Source organism: Panthera pardus, unplaced genomic scaffold (assembly GCF_024362965.1).
Source record: "Panthera pardus isolate Hobbes unplaced genomic scaffold, ASM2436296v1 HiC_scaffold_18, whole genome shotgun sequence".
NCBI lineage: Eukaryota > Metazoa > Chordata > Mammalia > Carnivora > Felidae > Panthera > Panthera pardus.
Window position 1 is genome coordinate 18,403,590 of NW_026526743.1, and position 16,447 is coordinate 18,420,036.

Here is a 16,447-nt window from a genome sequence, read left to right on the forward strand (position 1 = left end):
TTTAAAGTTTAGTTGTTTATTTTGAGAGAGAGAGAGAGGGAGAGAATCCCAAGCAGGCTCCTTTGCTGTCAGCAAGGAGCCTGACATAGGTCTCGATCCCACCAATGGAGAGACCATGACCTGAGCCAAAATCAAGAGCCACCGAGGTGCCCCAACCTGTTTGTAAGTGTCCAGTTCAGTGGCATTAATTACATTCATAGCGTTACCTTCTCATCGCCACTATCTATACCCTTTTTTCATCATCCCCGATAAACTCTATCAATTCAACCATAACTCCCCATTCCTACCTGCCCCCCAACCCCTGGTAACCTTTTCTCTACTTTCTTTGTCAAACTCGCCTATTCTGAGTAACTCATGTAAGTGGAATCATACAACATTTGTCCTTCTATGTCTGGCTTATTCACTAAGCATAATGTTTTTCAAGGTCTGTCGATGTCGTAGGATATATCACACCGAAAATTTCCTTCCATTTTATGGCTTCCATTTAAAGTATTCAATGTATGCCACATTTTGTGTGTCCACTTGTCTATTGTTAGACCCTTGTGTTCTTTTCCACCTTTTGATTATTGTACCTAATGCTGCTGTGAACATTGGTGTATAGATACCTGCTTTCAGTTCATTAGGGTATATATCCAGGAGTAGGATTGCTAGGTCATATGGTAGTTCCTAATCTTGAGTAACTGCCAAGATCACATCAGCTGCACCTTTTACATTCCCACCACTAACCCAGGATGGTTCCAACCTCTCCACGGCCTCACTGACATTTATTATTTCCCATCTTCCCGATTATAGCCATACTAGTTGGCGCGAAGTAGCATCTCATCATAGTTTTGCTTTACATTTCCCTAATGGCTAAGGATGGTGAGCACCTTTTCATGTACTTACTGGCCATTTGTACATCTTCTTTGGAGAAATGTCTGTTCAAATATTTACCCATTTTTGAATTGGGTTGTGTTGTTGTGGAGTTGAAATTCTTTCTACATTCTAAGTATCAATCCCTCGTCAGATATATAATCTGCAAGTATTTTCCCCATTCTGTAGGTTGTCTTTTCACTTTCTTAACAGTGGTCTTTGACACTATTAAGTTCTTAACAAAGGTTCTTAATTTGATGCAGTTCTGTTTATCTGTTTTTTTTTTTTTCTTTTGTTGCCTACGCTTTTGGTGTCATATCCATGAAATTGTTGCCAAATCCAAGGTCATGAATATTTTCCCCAATATTTTCTTCTAAGAGTTTTATAGAGATCTTAAGTTAGATCTTTGATATATTTTGAATTAATTTTTGTACATGGTACAAGAGTCCCAACTTCATTCTTCTGCATGTGGTCATCCGGTTTTCCCAGCACCATTTGTGGAAAAGACTGTCCTTTAACCGTTGAATGATTTGGGCACCTTTGTCAAAACTCAGTTGACCACATATATGAGGGTTTATTTCTGGGTTCTCTGTTCTATTCCATTGGTCTCTATATCTGCCCTTATGACAGTACCATACTGTTTCAATTTCTGTAGCTTTGTAGTAAGATTTGAAGTGTGAGTCCTCTGACTTTGTTCTTTTTCTCCCCAAGGTTGTTTTGGCTATTCACGTTCAGGGCAATTCCATATGAATTTGAAGATTTGCTTCTATTTCTTTGAAATAGGCTGTTGGAACTTCGATAGGCATTGCATTGAATCTGTAGATCACTCTGGGGAGTATTGACATGTTAAGTCTTCCCATCTATGAACACTGAATGTCTTTCCATTTCTTTAGATATTCTTTAACTTCTTTCAACAATCTTTTATAGTTTCAGCTTCCAAGTCTTTCACCTCCTTTTTCTTTTTTTTTTTAATCTGATAGAGAGAGCAGGTGTGCTGCACACAAGTGGAGGAGAGGAGCAGAGAGAGAAGAGAGAGAGGATCTTAAGCAGGCTCCATGTTCGGTGCAGAGCCCAACATGGGGCTCGATCCCACGACCCTGGGGTCATGACCTGAACTGAAACAAGAGTCAGACGCTCAACTAAGTAAGCCACCCAGGTACCTCTCACTTCCTTGATTAGATTTATCTTAAGTATTCAATTCTTTTAGATGCTACTGTAAATTAAATGGAATTGTTTTTTTATTTCCTCTTTGGTTGTTTAATGCTGTTGTATTGAAACACAACTGACTTTTATGTTAGTCTTATACCTTGAAAGTTTCTTGAATTCATTTATTTATTAACTCTGGTGGCTTTCTTGTGCATTCTCTTGGACTTTTTCTATACAGGATCATGTCATTTGTGACTAGGGGTAATTTTATCTCTCTCCAATTTGAATGCTTTTTACTTCTTTTTCTTGTCTGATTGCTATGTTAGGATTTCTAGTATTGAATAGAAGCAGTGAAAGTAGGCATGCTTGTCTTGTTCTTGACCTTAGAAGGAAAATATTCAATCTTTCACCATGGAGTATGATGTAGCTGTGGATTTCCATAATACTCTTTATCAGGTTGAGAATTTTCCCTCTATTCTTAGTTTTCAGAGGGTTTTTGTCAATAGAGTTTATTTGATTTTGTCAAATGCCTTTTCTCCATCGAGATAATCATGTGTTTCTTTTCCTTTCATTCTATTAATGTGATATATTACTTTGATTAGTTTTCTTATGTTGAACCACCCCCCTTACATTCTTGGATAAATTCTAGTTAGTATCTTTTAATATGCTGTTGGTTTTGCATTGCTAATATTTTCTTGTGATTTTGCATCTATATTCATAAGGGACAATGAACTGTAATTTTCTTTTCTTGTCATGTCTTTGTCTGGCTTTGGTATCAGGGTAATGTTGGCTACATAGAATGAGTTATGAAGTGTATCCCCCCCCCCTTCAATTTTTTGGAAGAATTTGAGAAGGATTGATGTTAATTCTTCTTTAAATGTTTTGTTAATCTGTGAAATCATCTGTCCCTGGCTTTTCTTTGCTGGGAGGTTTTAGGTTACTGATTCAGTCTCTTTACTTATTATAGGTCTGTTGAGATTTTCTGTTTCTTTTTGGGTTAGTTTAGGTAGATGTATGTTTCAAGGAACTTGTCCATTTCTTCTAGGTTATCTAATTTCTTGGCAGATAGTTATTCCTAGTATTCTCTTGTAATTCTTTTTATTTCTGTAGGGCCAGTAGTAGTGTCCTCACTTTCATTTCTGATTTCAGTTATTTGTGTCTTCTATCTTTTGTTTTATCAGTCTAGCCAAAGCTTTCTCATTTTTGTTGATATTAAAAAAAAAAAAAAAAACCTTTTGGTTTCATTGTTTCTCTTCCCCCCACGTCTCTATTTTATTTCATTCTGGTCTACTTTTCATTATTTCCTTCCTTCTGCTAGTTTAAGTTTTGGTATATTGCATTTTAATTTATCTCTAAGTATTTTCTAATTTCCCTTGTGATTTCTTTTGACTCACTATTTTAGAGTGTTTATTTTCCACAGTTGTAAATTTTCTGTTTTTCTTTCTGTTATTGATTTCTTACTTAAGCTCACTGTGACCAGAGAAGATGGTTTGTATGATACCTATTTTTTTTTTTTTTCAAATCTACTGAGATTTAGTTGGTGGTCTAACACATGGTATATCCCGGAAAATGACTCATGCATACTTGTATTTGTTGTTGGGTAGAGTGTTCTGTATATGTCTGTCAGTGCTAGTTGTTTTATTGTGTTGTTCAAGTCTTTTATTCCTTACTTACTACTTGTTTGTTCTATCCATTATTGAAAGTGGAATATTGAAGCCTCCAACAATTATTGTAGAACTGTCTATTTCTCTGTGCAGTTCTGTTCACATTTGCTTCATATTTTAAGGTACATAAATGTATAGGGTATGGTTTCTTGCTGTGCTGAAACTGTTATTAATAGATACTGTCTTTCTTTGTCTCTTGAAACCTATTTTCAATTTGTCTGATATTAACATAGCCATTCCGGCTCTCTTTTGGTTATGATTTGCATGGAATATTCTTTTCTATCCTTTCACTTTCATCCTGTTTGTGTCTTTGAGTCTAAAGTGAGTCTCTTGTAGACAGCCTATGGTTGGATCATGTTTTCTTTATCTATTCCACCAATCTCCATCTTTTGACTTAAAGTAATTACTGATGAGAAGGGACTTATTTTTGCCACTTTGCTATTTATTTTCTGTATGCCTCAAAGCCTTCTCTTTGTGCCTTTCATTTACTCCATTACTGCCTTATTCTGTGTTTAGTTCATGTTTTTACAGTAAAATGTTTTGACTCCCTTCTCATTTCCAATTATATATATATCCTATGGCAATTTTCTTTGTGGTAACCCTGGGAATTACATTACATATAAAAGCTCCTGAAGTTATAACACTTCAGTTTGAATTTATACCAGCTTAATTAACTTCAATATCATATAAAAACTGGGCTCCTGTACATCTCTATCACCTCCTTCCATTATTGGTGTCTCAAATTACATCTTCATAAAATGTTTTCCCAATAGCAAAGATTAATAATTATTTTTATGGATTTTCTTCTAAGTCATGTAGACAATTAAAAGTGGATTTTAATATAATAATATCAGCTTTAATAATTGCCCATGTATTTACCTCTGCTGCAGAGCTTTATTTCTTCCTATAGCTTCTGGTTACTGTCCAGCATCCTTTCATTTCAATTAGGAGGACTCCCTTTATCATTTCTTTCAGGGCAGATCTAATGGCAACAACATCTCTCAGCTTTTGCTTATCTGGGCATGCTTTAATTTTCCTCTCATTGTTGAAGGATGATTTTGCTACTTATAGAATTCCTGGTTGAGGGGCGCCTGGATGGCGCAGTCGGTTAAGCGTCCGACTTCAGCCAGGTCACGATCTCGCGGTCCGTGAGTTCGAGCCCCGCGTCAGGCTCTGGGCTGATGGCTCGGAGCCTGGAGCCTGTTTCCGATTCTGTGTCTCCCTCTCTCTCTGCCCCTCCCCCGTTCATGGTCTGTCTCTCTCTGTCCCAAAAATAAATAAAAAACGTTGAAAAAAAAAATTAAAAAAAAAAAAAAAGAATTCCTGGTTGAAAAAAATTCTTTTCTCTCAGAACTTTGAATATTTCAACCAATTGCCTTCTGGCCTCCAGGGTTTCTGACAAGAAATCAGCTAAAACTCTTACTGGGAACCACTTTATGTAACAAGTTGCTTCTCTTTTGCTACTTTCAAGATTGTCCCTTTCTCTTTGGCTTTTACCAGTTTGGTTACAATGTGTCTTGGCATGCATCTTTTGAGGTTAATGCTGTTGAAGTTTGGTGAGCTTCTTTGATTTATAGATTCATGTCTTTCTTAAAACTTGGGAGGTTTCTGGCCAATATTTCTTCAAATGTAGTTTTGTAGTAGCTTTCTCTCTGTCTTCTTCTGGGACTCCAACAATACGTATGTTGGTCTGCCTGATGGTGTTTCATAGGTCCCTGAGGTTCTGTTCACTCTTCTTCAATCTTCTTCCCTTCTATTCCTCAGACTCAATACTGTCGGTTGTCCTATCTTCAAGTTCACTGATTTTGTCTTCTGCCTCCTCGCATCTGTTTTGAACTCCTCGAATGAATTTTTCATCTCAGTAATTGTATTATTCAGCTCCAGAATGTCTATTTTTAATATTTTCGATCTCCCTATTGATATTCTCATTTTGTTCATACATCATTGTCCTGTTTTTCACCATGTCTTCTTAAGCTCTTTTAACATTTTAAGACTATTGTTAAAGTCTTTGTCTAGTCGTCTGCCACCTGGGCTTCCTTGGGGATAATTTTTTCTTTGAATGGGCTATACTTTTCTGTTTCTTTAATGCCTTATGACTTTTTTTTTTTTTTGTTTCAAATGGACATTTGAATCTTATAATGTGGTAACTCTGGATATCATATATCCCCCTCTCCCCAGGGCTTGCTGGTAGTTGTTGTTGTTTTAAGGTATCTCTGTGCTGGGGATCAGCCCAAAGTGTAAGTTTAGGGTCATCTCAGATCTTTTCTGAGTTTGCATTTTCCCCTGGACTTATGCAATGACTTTCTGAATTCCCCTACATTCTGTGTGTATGGTTGCTTGCAAATGTCCTAATCCATAAATGTCTGGCTTCCAAAAGGGGTAAAAGGGGAGAAAGCCCAGAGGCTGCCCTTTTAAATTTCCCAGAAGCTGCTTCAGCCAGCGGGGGTCAAAACAATGGTGGCCTGCCTCTGTGTCTGCACTTCTGTGATCAGAAGCAGTAATCTGCAGTCAGAACACAGAACCTTGATATTTAGAGGGCAAAGTCCTTGTTGCACATTCGCCAATAACAACAGTGGCTGAGCACTTTATTTACAACATCTCATCAAATCTTCATAAGTGCCCTTTATTGCCAGTACCATTAAAATCCCTGTTTGAAAATGAGGAAACAGGTTTACAAAGAGAAAGCCATTTGATCAGGCCTCCATTGCAGGAAGAGACTTCATTGCAGTTCCTTAAATTGTAAGAAAGAGAAAAAGCAGCCCCTGATAGCTGGTAGCTGACCTGACACTAATCACAGTGTTGGTGTCATTAGGAGGTGGCCTGTAACTCACAGCTAAGTCATGGTATGCTATTGAACAGAAACAACCTAACAGAATACTAATATCACACAAAGCCTCTCTGTGACTGTGATGAACCAAGACAAAAACAAGATCACGCTATAATCATGTCTGAACAGACATGACAGGGACATTGTCCAAGCCACAAAATACCAAATGTCCTCCCCCTCTCCCAGGTCATATGAGTGACTGCCACTTTAGCTACACTGCATTCTTCTGATCTTCTAGATAGTATAGAATTACTCCCCCCAAATAAGCATTCTCTTCTACATCTCTTCTGTATACAAAATTACTCCCCCCAAATAAGCATTCTCTTCTACGTCTCTTCTGTATACAACGCCCAGATTTTGTTTGTCTTCAATGACTTCTGTAGTCAGAGAGGGTTATACTTCCCCAGTCCTAGAAAACAAATTCTGATTGTCTTAAGCCAATCATGGGAATTCTCTTTTCTCTCAGGGATTGGTTTGGGTCTGCACATGGGACCTAATCTTGGCTAATGGAACCTTAGGAGATCTGATGGGATGATTTTGCAAATGATTTTAACTCTCTGATGTAAAAGAACACTGCTTGTGGTAACTATCAACTGTGGTAATCTGACTTCCTTCTACTAAATGTTTTAACTGACTTCCTTCTACTAAACTGACTTCCTTCTACTAAATGTTTTCTGGGCATAGTAGAATTCCATTTCCTTTGTTGGATTGGTGAACTGGTGGTACCATGTAACCATTTCTGGCCAGTGGTTTGTGAGCAAGTGACAGGTGTCATTTCAGTCCAGAGCATTTAATTATGGATGTGAAATCCGACAGAGCTCTCTTTTTTCCTCCTCTGGTATGAAACTGGAAATGTTTGAGGTGGCTTTGCTCCATCATCCTGGGTCCCTGAGTGATTATAATACCAACCCACAATGGATGCGGAGCTTGAGTGAGAAATAAACCTTTGTTTTTGTAAGTCATTGAGATGTGTAAGCCTGAGGTATTGCTACATTTGCTGTACAAGCAAATAGCCTATCTTGAGTGATACAGAAATTAGTATCAGGAGTGAGGTGTTGCTGTAACCAAAAAGAAAAACACATGGCACTGGCTTCAAACACAACAAAAGGAACAAGAAATGTATTTGAAACCAGCAGGATGGAGGCTGTTGGCTGAGCTAGTTTTTTTTTTTTTAGGTTTATTTATTTATTTTGAGAGAGAGAGAGAGAGAGCACATGGGAGGGGCAGAGAGAGGGAGAGAAAGAATCCCAAGAAGGCTCTGCACTGTCAGCGTAGAGCCCAAGGCAGGGATCAAACTCATGAACCTTGAGATCATGACCTGAGCCGAAACCAGAAGCCGGATGCTTAACGGACTGAGCCACCCAGGCAAGGCACCCCTGCCTGAGATACTTCTAAAGGCAAATGATTTACGTCATGAACTTGCAGCTTTGGTGGAAGCAGCTGGAATACAGAAGAGCATGCGTGAAAGTTCACAAAAGTTGGCCAAAATCTGGGAAGGCCCTTGAGAGGCAAAATCCAATTAGCACTCAGATTTTGTGAAAGATAGAATCAAAGGCGCAGCACTAATTAAATCTTGATTACCCATTGTTAAAGACTCTGAATGAATTCAGATACTCCCAGAAAATCCTTAAGATACCCCCAGGTAGGCAAAAGTGCTCAGTGAAAGAGAAATGAAGAATATGGCTCCCGATGCGTGCCTGATGCGGTGCCTCTGCAGTGACAGACAGAGAGGGAGAGCGTGGGAAAGAGATGGGGCACACCTTGCACAGAACTGTGGGTGTGGGTTTTTTTTGCAAATGGAGTTGGCTGGAGCCTCTGAGAATCCTTAGGTCCCAAACTTTGGAAGGCAGGAAGCAGGCCAAGGAAACCGTTCATGTGGAAAGGAGGGCACCTCTTTCAATGGCACCTCAGATGTAACCAAGGATGATAATGGCAAAGAAGATAGTTCTCTGGAGAGTGGAGACAGGAGCCCAGGGAACAAAGATTTAGAAAGCACCCCCACCCCACCTCAATTAGCAGATCTGGTGCTAATTAAGCGGTCCTCCCCACTTGCAAGACAGGAGGCCCTTGCAGTGTTTCCTCAGTGGATTTTAGAAATGGCACAGACCAGTGATGTCTGTGTACTCCTAGAAGTGCAGCAGACCCAGTTTCATTCCACTGCCCAGGGCTGATGCCCGGGTTCTGTGGGTGACTTCACAATGCCCAGGATGGTTCCCAGCACCCTTTTGTAGTCTCAGGCTACCGTGTTGGCCACCCTGTGGCTGCTTAGCCTTTCTCTCCCCACTCTGTGGGCCCAGATATGAATCAGTTGTGCCTACAAGAGTCTCTGCCAGCAGGCCCTAGTCTCAGGCAATGATGTCGTCCTGCAGTGTGACTATCCCAAAGCACTCTGGTGCTTCTCTTCCTTTCTAGGGGAAGATCCCTTCCTGCTCTCCTCAATGCCTCACATAAAGAAACTGCCTGGGGGCAGCCTTCAACTGACCAACCCTCAGCCCTCCCAGACAGGCCTCTATCACTGCCAGGACAATGACAACGCCCTCGTGGTAGAGTATGAGATTGATTTCCAAGATGCCACCCACCGCCTTGCATGTTACGCACAAAAGCCTGGGCCAAAAGCCCCTGCAAAATGAGACCCTGAGACTGGGTGGCCACGTACTCGTCTTCACCCACTGGGAGCCCCGGCAGGACTGTAACCGCTGTGGGGGGCCTGGTGAGCAGAAACGCCTGGGGTATTGCTACATTGGGGAGCCCCAGGAAAAACCCATGCCCTGTTGGCTCTATCTGAGAGCGGAGAAGGCACGACACAGCCGTATGCGGCCCGAATTGCAGGTGGAAGCCTGTCTTGTACCCTGTGACCACGTTAAGGAAATCAACCAGCCATACTTCATCTTTGACATATATCAGTTGGGCAAGTTGACCAACAACATGTGGCTTACCTGCCCCATGGCCTCCATCTACAGGTGACTGGACCAGGGCATCAGCCCTGCATCTGACCCTCACCTAGGCTTTGTTTCCTAAGCCCACCTGGGCCAGGGGTTTGCCTTCCAGTGGAAAAGCAGGCTCTGTCTCCCACCCATAAGCCTTCATGGTCAGTCTGTCCAGGAAGGGGTCTCTTCACTGGCTTGTTCAGGTAGATGTTCATTCAGTAGGAACTACTTTTGCCCCTTCTGAGCCAGGCCCTGGGTAGGGTGCTACTGGGGACACAGGGGTGACCAAAAAAGTTTAGTCCCTGCCTTCATAGGCTCCTGATATTCAGGAGTGACCAAATGTAAAACCTAGAGACCAAGCACCTTGGCCCATATTCATGTCAACATCATCACCAGTGTTGTTTCCGTCTCCTCACTGAACTCTGATGAATACAGTCTGTTTACGCATCCTTGCATCAATGCCGTGGTATTTTTATTACTATCCCTTTGTAATAAGTCATGATATCTGGTAGTATAGATTTTCCAACTTCGTCCTTCAAGACTGTCTTGATTAGTCTTAGCCATTTGTATAAAAATTTTGGAATCAGCTTGTAGTTTCCATCCCCGCCAAAACCCTATGTTTTAATAAATGGGGACTTCATTGAATTGAAAGATAAATTTGGGTAGAATCAGTATATTACAATATTTAGACTTCTGATCCATTAACATCATAAATATTTCTTTTATTTAGGGTTTGTTAAATTTCTCCCAGTAATGTACAGTTATTAATGTAGAGATTTTACATGTTTTATTATATTTATTTCTAAATACTTGATTTTCATGCAATTACAAATGTGTCTTTTTTATGGATTTATAAGGCATGATTTAATAAGTTGGTGCATGAAATAAAATAATCCAAGGTTGTAAACAGTGTTTTGACTGTTGACAAAATTTTAATATACCTGATATTAAGATCTGATTCAAGTCACAGGCATATATTATATATATACATACACATAACAAATATATTATACATATTATTATAATGTACAACATACATAAAATATATATTATATACAGTAGTATATTATGTTGTACACCTGAAACTAATATAACCTTCTATTTTAATTATCCCTCTTCAAACCCCTCTTCAATTATCATCCCTCTATACAGAGACAGGTATAACTGAAATATAATGTTATATGAGTTTCAGGTGTACAACATAGTGATTCGATATTTGTATACACTGAAATGATCACCACGATAAATCTAATTACCATCCATCATCATACAAAATTACAAAATTTTTTTCTTGTAATAAGAATTTTTAAGATTTATTCTCTTAATAACTTTCAAATATGCAATAAAATATTATTGACCATTGTCACCATGTTGTACATTACATCTCCATGATTTATTTATTTTATAACTGGAAGTTTGTACTTCTTGACTCCCATCACTAATTCCACCCACTCCTCAACATTCCTCCCCTCTAAAACCAATCTGTGTTTTATTTCTCTAAATTTTAGTTTGTTGAGTTTTTTAGATTCCACATACAAGTAAAATCATGGTATTTGTCTTTCTCTGTCTGACTTATTTCACCCAGTATAATGCCTTCAAGGTCCACCCATATTGTCGTAAATGTCAATATTCCATTCTTTTTTATGGCTGAGTAGTATTCCACCGTGAATTTACGCTACATCTTCTTTAGCCATTCATCCACTGATGGACATTTAGATTGTTTCTGTATCTTGGTCATTGTAAATAATGCTTCAGTGAACATAAGGGTGTGTATATCATTTCAAATCAGCGTTTTCATTTTCTTGAGGCAAGTTCCCAGAAATGGACTTGCTGGATCAGGTAGTAGCTCTATGTTTAATTTTTGGAGGAACCTCCAAACCGTTTTCCATTGTCGCTGTACAAATTTACATTCCCACCATCAGTACATGAGGGTTCATTTTTCTCCACATTCTCACCAACACTTGTTATTTCTTATCTTTTAAATAATAGCCGTTCTAACAGGTGTGATGTGATATCTCATTGTGGTTTTGATTTAAATTTCCCTGATGATGAGTGATGTTGAGCCTGTGCCTGTTCATGTGCCTGTTAGCTATATGTCTTCTTTGGAAAAATAGGTATTCAGATGCTCTGTCCATTTTTAAATTCGATTATTTGGGTTTTTGCTATTGAGTTGTATAAGTTCTTCATGTATTTTGGATATTAACCCCTTCTTGGGAAAATAATTTTCAAATGTTTTCTCCCATTCAGTAGGTTTCCTTTTCATTTTGTTGATGATTTTCTTTGCTGTGTAGAATCTTTTTAGTTTAATGTAGTCCCATTTGTTTATTTTTACTTTTGTTGGCATTGCTTTTGGGGTCAAATCCAAAGATATGTTGCCAAGACCAATGTCAAAGAGCTAACTGCTTATGTTTTCTTCTAGGAGTTTTATGGTTTCAGGTCTTATATTTAAGCATTTAATCCATTTGAGTTAATTTTTGTGTATAATGTAACATGAAGGTCTAGTTTCATTCCTTTGCATGTAGCTGCCCAGTTTTTCCCAACACCATTTATTAAAGAGACTGTCCTTTCCTAATTATATATTCTTGGATACTTTGTCATAAATTGACCATATATGTGTGAATTTACTTCTGGGTTCTCTGTTCTGTTCTATTGATCTATGTGTCTATTTTTATGCTAATTCCACACTATTTTGATTATTATAGCTATGTAATATAGTTTGAAATCTTGGGGTGTGATGCCTCCAGCTTTGTTATTTCTCAAAATTGCTTTGGTTATTTGGAGTCTTTGGGGTTCCATACAAATTTTAGGATTATTTGTTCTATTTCTGTAAAGAATGCTATCAGAGTTTTGATAGGGATTGTCTTGAATCTATAGGTAATATGGGTAATATGGACACTTTAATAATATTAATTCTTCCAATTCATGAGCACAGAATATCTTTCTATTTGTTGGTGTCTCCTTCAATTTCTTTCATCATTGACTACAGTTTTCAGTATATAAGTCTTTCACCTTGTGGGTTAAATTTATTCCTAGGTATTTTATTCTTTTTGATGTAATTGTAAATGAGATTATTATCTTAATTTCTCTTTCTAACTATAGTTGATGTATGGAAAGGCAACTTAGTTTTGTACATTGATTTTGTACCCTACCACTTTATTGAATTTGTTTATTTAAACAATTTTTTGGTGAAGTCCTTAGGGTTTTCTACATATAAAACCATATTGTCCACAAATAGTGATCGTTTTACTACTTCCTTTCCAAGTTGGATGTCTTATTTCTTTGTCTTGTCTAATTGCTATGTCTAGGATTTCCAGTACTATGTTGAATAAAAGTGGTGAGAGTGGGCATCTTTGTCTTGTTCCTGACATTAGATGAAAAGCTTCCAGGTTTTCACCATTAAGTATAACATTAACTGTGGGCTTGTCATGTATGGTCTTTGTTATGTTGAGGTACATTCCCTCTATAACTACTTTTGAGAATTTTTGTTATAAATGGATGTTGAATTTTGTCAAATGCTTTTTCTATATCTACTGAGATAATCATATGACTTTTATCCTTCATTTTGTTGACATGGTGTATCACATTCATTGGTTGATTTGTGGATGTTGAATCATTCTTGCATTCTTGGAATAACTCTCATTTGGTCATGGCTTATGAGCCTTTTAATGTATTGTTGAATTTGTTTTGCTAATATTTTCTTGAGGATTTCTGCATCTGTGTTCATTGGGGATGTTGGCCTGTAATTATTTTCCTTTCCTTTCCTTTCCTTTCCTTTCCTTTCCTTTCCTTTCCTTTCCTTTCCTTTCCTTTCCTTTCCTCCTTTCTCTCCCTCCCTTCCTCCCTCCCTCCCTCCCTTCCTTCCTCTTTTCATCCCTCCCTCCCTCTCCACCTTCCTTCCTTCTTTCCTTTCCTTTTTCCTTCTCTCTCCTCCCTCCTTCCTTCCTTCTTTCTTCCTCCCTCCCTTCCTTCCTTCTTCCCTTCCCTCTGCCCCCTATTTCTCCTTCTTCTTCTTCTACCCCCCCCTTCCTTCCCTCTTCCCCCTCCTCCTCCTCTTTCCCCTTCTCTTCCTTCTCTTCCTCCTTCCTCTTCCTCTTCCTCTTCCCCTTCTTCTTCTTCTGCATCCTTGTCTAGTTTTGGCATCAGGGTAATGCTGATCTAAAAAGATGAGTTTGCCTCCTCTTGAATTTTTTTGGAAGAGTTTGAGAAGGATAAGTATTAAATCTTCTTTGAATGTTTGGTGGAATTCACCAGTGAAACTGTCTGGTCCTGGACTTTTGTTTGTTGGGAGGTTTTAGATTACTGATTCAGTCTCTATACTAATAATGTCTTTTGGGGTTTTCTGTTTCTTTATGATTCAGTCTTGGAAGATTTTATATTTCTAGAAATTTATCTATTTCTTTTTGGTTGTCCAATTTGTTGATGTATAATTATTCACAGTAGTCTCTTATGATCCTTTATATTTTTGTGATATCGATTGTAACTTCTCCTCATTCATGTCTGATTTTATTTATTTGGGCCCTTTCTCCCCACCTCTCTCTCTTTCTCCTTTAGTGAGTCTAGCTAAAGGTTTGCCAACTTTGTTTATCTTTTCAAGGAACCAACTCTTAGTTATGTTGATCTTTTCCATTGTCATTTTAGTTTCCATTTCATTTATTTCCGCTCTGACCTTTATTATTTCTTTCCTTCTACTAACTTTGGGTTTCATTTGTTCTTCTTTTTTTAGTTTCTTTGGGTGTAAAGTTAGATTGCTTATTTGAGATTTTCTGGTTTCTTGAGGTCTGTATCACTATGGACTTCCCTCTTAGAACTACTTTTTCTATATCATAGAATATGGTATGTTGTATTTCCATTTTCATTTGTCTCAGGTATCCTTTGATTTCTCCTTTCATTTCTTTACTGACACATCGGCTGTTCAGGACCATGTTGTTTAATCTCCACATATTTGTGATTTTTCCAGTTTTCTTCTTGTAATTGATTTCTAGTTTCATACTATTGGGGTTGGAAAAGATGCCCGATATGATTTCAATCTTCTTTAATTTATTGAGACTTGTTTTGTGGCCTAACATATGATCTATCTTAGAGAATGTTCCATGTGCACTTGAGAATAATGTGCATCTACTGCTTTGGATAGGATGTTCTGTGTATACTTATTAAGTCCATCTTACCTAATGTGTCATTTAATGCTGTTATTTCCTTATTGATTTTCTGTCTGGATGATCTATCCATTGATGTAAGTAGTGTACTAAAGTCCCCTACTATTGTTTTGCTATCAGTTTTTCCCTGTTAATATTTCCTTTACATATTTAGGTGCTTCTGTGTTGGGTGCATTAATGTTTACAGATGTTATAGCTTGTTGGGTTGAATTCTTTATGTAATGCCCATCTTTGCCTTTAATTACAGAATTTATTTTAAAGTCTATTTTACCTGATATAAGTAAGGTTTCAGCCTTTTGTTTGTTTGTTTTCATTTGCATGAAACATCTTTTTCTAGCATTTTCAGTTTCTGTGTAATTTTACATCTGAAGTGACTCTCTTTTAGGCAGCATATTAATGGACCTGGGTTTTGTTTTTTGTTTTTTGTTTTTAAATCCATGCAGCCACTCTATGTCTTTTGATTGGAGAATTTAGTTCATTTACATTTAAAGTAATTATTAATAAGTATATACTTATTCCCATTTTATTAATTGGTTTCTGGCTGTTTTGTAGTTTCTCTTTGTTCCTTTATTCTTCTCTTGCTCTTTTCCCTTGTTGTTTGGTGACTTTCTTTAGCTTTATGATTAGATTCCTTTCTCATCTTTTGTGTATCTGCTATAGGTTTTTGTTTTGTGGTTACCATGAGTCTCACATATAATGGCCTTATATATAATAGTCTATTTTAAATTGATAGCCAGCTGAGTTTGAGCACATTCTAAAACTCTACATTTTTACTTCCACCCTTCTGTTTTATGTTTTTGATGTCACATTTTACATCTTTTTATTTTTGTGTATCCCTTAACTAATTATTGTGGGTATAGTTTTTATTGATTGATTGATTGATTGATTGCAAGCATGTGCATGAGCAGCAGCACCAGGAGTGGAGGGAGAGGGAGGGAGAGAATTCCAAGCAGGCTCCACAGCCAGTGCAGAGCCCAACACAGGGCTGATCTCATGACTGTGAGATCATGACCTGGGCCAAAATCCAGAATCAGATGCTTAACAGACTGAGCACCCAGGTGCCCCTAATTTTGTCTTTTACCTTCACACTAGCTTTGTGATTAATCCATTATCTTTACTGTATATTTATCTTTACCAGTGATATTTTTACTTTCATACACTTCTTGTTACTAATTAGTGTCCTTTCTTTTTGGCATATGTAAGTTCCTTTAACATTTCTCATAAGGCTGGTTTAGTGATGATGAACTTCTTTAGCTTCTGTTTGTCTGGAAAATTCTTTTTCTCTTTCAATTCTAAATGATAACCTTTCCAGGTAGAGTATTTTGGTTGGAAGTTTTTCATTTCAGCATTTTGAATATATTATGCCAACTTCCTTCTTCCTGCAACATGTCTGCTGAAAACTCTACTGATAGTCTTATGGGGGTTCCCTTGTATGTAATAAGTTGCTTTTCTCTCACTGCTTTTAAGATTCTCTCATTATCTTTATCTCTATCTCTTGACATTTTAGTTATATATGTGTCTTGGTGTACGGATCTCTTTGAGTTCATCTTTTTTGGAACCCTCTGGGATTCCTGGATCTGGATGTATGTTTCCTTCTTCAGTTTAGGGAATTTTTCAGCCATTATTTATTCAAATAAGTTTTCTTCTCCCTTCTCTCTCTCTCTTCTCCTTCTGAGTCTCCTATAATGTGAATGTTATCCTGCTTGATGTTGTATTTTAGGTCCCTTAAGCTATCTTTACTTTTTAAAATTCTTTTTTCCTCTTTTTGCTGCTCTGTTTGTGTGAGTTCCACTGCCCTGTCTTCCAGATCAGTGATCCTTTATTCTGTTTCATCTAGTCTGCTGTTGAACTCCTGTTGTGCATTTTCAGCTCAGTTAT